The sequence below is a fragment of the Euprymna scolopes genome, chromosome 7 (assembly GCF_053919585.1).
Source record: "Euprymna scolopes isolate OS-2025 chromosome 7, ASM5391958v1, whole genome shotgun sequence".
Classification (NCBI taxonomy): domain Eukaryota; kingdom Metazoa; phylum Mollusca; class Cephalopoda; order Sepiida; family Sepiolidae; genus Euprymna; species Euprymna scolopes.
The window spans coordinates 166,423,263-166,428,262 of record NC_136488.1 but is presented as its reverse complement, the minus strand read 5'-3'; the positions used below and the strand labels follow the sequence as shown (position 1 = coordinate 166,428,262).

Below are 5,000 nucleotides of genomic sequence, written 5' to 3'. Positions count from 1 at the left end.
TCCTTTATGCGTCCTTGCGTGTGTGTATGTTCGTGTATGTTTTTGTGTGTATATGTGTGTGTTTGTGTGTTTTCGTGCATTGTATGTGTTCGTGTATTGTGTATGTGATTGTGGGTGTTCGTGTGTGTGTTTATAGGTGTGTGCGTGTGTCTGTATGTGTTTGTGTGTATGCGTTTGTATGTGTGTATGTGTTTGGGTGTATGTGTGTTTTTGTGTGAATGTGTGTATGTGTGTTCGTGTGTGTGTTTATACGTGTATCCATCTATATGTGTTCGTGTGTGTCTTCATGTTTGTGTATGTGTGTATGTGTTTGTGTGTGTATGTGTTTGTGTATGTATGTTTGTGTGTGTGTTCGTGTGTGTGTATGTATGTTCGTGTATGTGTATGTGTGTTCGTGTGTGTGTCTATATGTGTTCTGTGTCCATCTATATGTATGTTGGCGTGGGTGTAGGTGTTTGTGTGTGTATGTGTTTGTGTGTGTATGAGTTTGTATGTGTGTGTTCGTGTGTGTGTGTGTGTGTGTGTGCATGTGTGTTAGTGTGTATATACGTGTGTCCGTCTGTATGTTCGTGTATGTGTGTGTATGTTCGTCCGCGCGCATTATGACAAGTGTGCAGCACTGCACTGCATCATTGCAGTGAACGTGCAACACCAACCAAACACACTTTATAGCTAACATGTCTCCACCTTTTATGCACCAAAAAAAACGGCAATTATTTTATAATCGAATGGTAAAATTGCAACATAATAGTTCGCCGACGTAGGATTTGAAATGTTAGAACGCATTTTAAGAAGCGGTTAGTTCATTTCTAATAGCGAATGGACCGCCTATAATTGCACAGCTCTATACGAACCATGCCTCAACCAACAGAGTAAAGGCATCTTAATAATGGCCCAGATTTTGGTGGCTTTGAGGCCGTGGGGAAATCATTATGTCGATCACGGAAACTTATGTAGAGGTTACAACGGCCGAAACGTTATGACAATAACAACCAAGACGAGAACAGTAGTCCGAATAATGCCAACATTGCAAATTGTTGCTAAGACATTACTTTAGTGTTTAGATTTCAAGAGCGATATTCCTGACAAAGAGAGAAGAATTGCTGTTTTATTGGTTATAATCTATTCCATCTAACACTTATCGTTGGCAAGTTTTTGACGATGAAATAGAATTTTGTAGCTCCTTACATCAAGTGGCTTCATGCCTTGTCTGGGTCGATTTCCATAAAAATGACAGCTGTCTTATAATACATTAAAGTAAGCATCGAGTATTTCATTAAAAGCGAAAGATTTTCTAAATTTTTTTTTTTTTTTAGCAAGAAATTACTTTTTTTTAATTTTTATTGTCTTTATCTATTTTATTGTCGGCCATTGCACTACACAGACTTTGTTGTTGTTGATTAATCTGTGTGTGTGTGTGTGTGTGTGTGTGTGTGTGTGTGTGTGTGTGTGTGTGTCATACACACGAAAAGAAACAAACGCGCACACAATAAAATCAATGTCGCTGTGCTGCACTGCTAGTGCTGCGCACTTTTCGTAAAACCACATTTTGTCTCAGCCGTTTTACTTATATGACACTTGTGCAGTTTAACGTCTCCAAAAAAATTAATTGTATTTATTTTCGAGAAGTTCCGTCCACATAACGAATGCTTAACAAAGCCCTCCCCCCTCTACCCATGTTAAAAAGGGCTTTCTAAATTTGCTTGTGAGTGTTAAACTGCACCAGTGCACCAGTGTCATATGCGCTAATACGACTGAGACAAAATGTGGTTCTATGAAAAGTGCGCAGTAGTGCAGTGACATTGATTTTATTATGTGTGCGTTCTTTTATGTGTTTGTGTGTATCACACATATACACAGACACACATATACACATACACACACGCACTTAGATTAACCAACACAATAACGTCTGGTGCAAAATAAAGTTATTAAATTTACTACTGTCTGGGAAAAAACATCGACTGCAACCAACTTAAATTGCTAAAAAAAACGCATTAATCGGCTCCTCGATATTATAGTGACGACACGCTTTAAAAACATTCTCTTCAGTTCATGGGAAACACACGAACCGTAATACTTGACTTTAGTTAGAAACTTTAATTCTAGCCAGAATATGACTTTCAAATTATTTTAAAGGGTTTAAAGGATTTAAAAATCCATTTCGAATATCGAAGGTTACGATGCGAAAATGGACGCGCATACACACCATGTAATAGACGCGTGTAAATCATCAATCAAAAATGAAAACAATGACATAATGCTTCGCCAGTGTTCGCACTAATATTCATATAAAAATAACGTCTCAGTCGGTGAAGTATAAAAAAAAAAACGTATTAATCCGTATGGAAGGCAACAAGAAAAGAAAGGGGCGCCTCATTATGGAAATAGAGTGTAAGATTTCTTTCTAAATTCATTTCAGACGGAGAGTGTTTTCCGACTTGCGATTTGCTTTTTCTCTTCTCCTAAACATTTCAAATAGTTTTCACTAGAACTTTTTAACATTTTATAACGATATAGATATACATATATATATGCACATATTATGCACATATATATGCACACACACACACACACATACACACACACATATATATATATACACACACACAACATATAAATACACACACGCATATATACATACATATGCTCATATGTACTCATATATATATATATATATATATATATAGTGTGTGTGTGTGTTTGTTTGTCTATCTGTCTGTCTGTGTACATTGCTCTACATAATAACTATGAATTTTCGGTCTACAGACTCGAGATTTTACATAAGGGGTACAACGATTTGACCTTTGAGAACTCTACTAAATTCCTCCGCCAATTTTGGGTCTAGACACTTGAAATTTTAGATATAGGTTCTTTGGACATGGATCAAACTTTATAATTTTATTTCAGCCCAAAACAATAAATGCTAAAAGGTCAAAATTGAGGTCAAAGTTTTAAAAATGTGACTTTTGCGGTCTCTACCAAATTACTCAGCCAATTTTTTATCTAAACATTTGTAATTTTGCATAAAGTGTATTCAGACATAGGGTAAGCTTTTTAATCGGTTTTTGTCCGAAAATTTGGCTGTCAAGGGGTCAAAGTTCAAAAGATGTTATATTTGCGGTGTCTAGAAAACTATTAAGCCAATTTTGGGTCTAAGTATTTGAAATTTTACATAAAGGGTATTCAGACATGCAGCAAGCTTTTTAATCAGTCTTGGGGCGAAAGTTCCCTGCTAAGAGATCATGGTTGAATAGTTGACCTTTGCAGACTCTACCAAACTGCTCCGCCAATTTTGGGTCTAAACACTTGAAATTTTAGATGTAGGTTACCTGGACATGGGTCAAACATTTTAATATGTATATACACATGCACATAAAATTATGAACAGTACATAGGGCCCGAGGAAAGCCGAGCTGAACTGCTAGTATATATATATATATATATATATATATATATATATATATATATATATATATATATATATATATATATATATTAGTAATTTATAAAATATATATGGCGATTAAGCTACACTGAATATCTGGCGTTTCATCCACTCTAGGACTCCTCAGGCTTATGCGCATAAGCCTGAGGAGTCCTAGAGTGGATGAAACGCCGAATATTCAGTGTAGCTTAATCACCATGTATATTTTATAAATTACTAACTAGCTCTACCTACGTATTGAGCACTTTTGAAGTAAATACTTAAAGTTTACGCATAAATTTATACTTTCGTATATTAATCTTATGTGAGTAAATTAAGTAGTTATATATATGTGTGTGTATATGTGTGTATGTAGATATATATATATAAATATATATATATATATATATATATATATATATATATATATATATATATATATATATGTTAGAAGCTACACACAAATTGTTCGCCATTTCTAATTATGTCTCCAGTTTACCCACTGCTAACCTAACCTCGTCTAATAATCCTTCCCCAGGCAAGTTGAAATTATTATAAGAAACGACTAACAATGTGTGTTGAGTTTCTTTCAAACTATTATTTATTGCTCTGCATCGCATAGATCTCTTACTCAAGATTTCTTACAGAAATTTTTCTGACCTTCACACACACACACATTGGTCTTTATGTTAGAGTTGACGACATAAAATTGTCGTCCATTAGTGCCATGCAAATTTGTTAATGATTTTGGAAGCCACTTATCAATTTGAAAATCTGCTGTCGAACTATCTTGTCAGCAAAATACTCGATCAAACTTCTGGAGGTTTCTGATATATTGGTTATATTGATCTAAATGGTTATTAATAAAATAATTTGGAGTTAGAATTGATGGTCTGTTTTTTTTTTATGGGAGGGAAAGAAGGTGGTGTCCTAACCAAAGAAATCAGTACTATTTGATATTATCAATGAATTCATTTATTTCTTGTTCAACATCTATTAATCATACATTTGGAATTTTTAAACTAAAACCTGTGTGAGACTTTACATACGAGAGAGAGAGAGAGAGTGAGTGAGTGAGTGAGTGAGAGAGAGAGAGAGAGGGAGGGGCATTTTAAAGATGTTGCAGAATTCATTTTTAATTTTTTGTGGAACTCTGAAATTGCCAACTCCATTTTCTTTTATATTTTTTTATTTTATTTATTTATTTATTTTGTATGTGCGTGCGCGCGTATGCACATGTGGGTGGACGCATCTCTGTGTAAAATGTGTCTATTTATGCAACTGCATTTAGTTAAAAATAATAAGAAGCCAAAATTACACACACACACACACACACACACAACCAAACACACACACACAAACGCACAAACACACAACCAAACACACAAACACACACACAAACACCAATCCTCCAAAAACGCCACTCCACCCAAAAGAAAAACAGCAAAATTTCTAAAAAGATAATTTGTTGCTAATAAATTAAAAAACAAACAAACATTCATCTTTATGGCACAATTCGTCGGTTAACGAGTAGGCATTTCTCAACAAGTTTCTAAGCTTCCGACGCAAATCA

The 5,000-nt window shown here is 34.7% G+C and overlaps 2 protein-coding genes across 2 annotated transcripts in view; one reads left to right on the top strand and one right to left on the bottom strand.

Annotated features, from left to right (window-relative positions):
* The window catches only part of LOC145280128 (putative ATP-dependent RNA helicase DDX43), a 114,504-nt gene that overhangs the window by 620 nt on the left and 108,884 nt on the right, over positions 1-5,000 (top strand). The window lies entirely within an intron of this gene.
* Positions 1-5,000, bottom strand: part of LOC145280130 (tubulin beta chain) — a 58,107-nt gene that overhangs the window by 49,307 nt on the left and 3,800 nt on the right. The gene's annotated exons all lie outside the window — the stretch shown is intronic.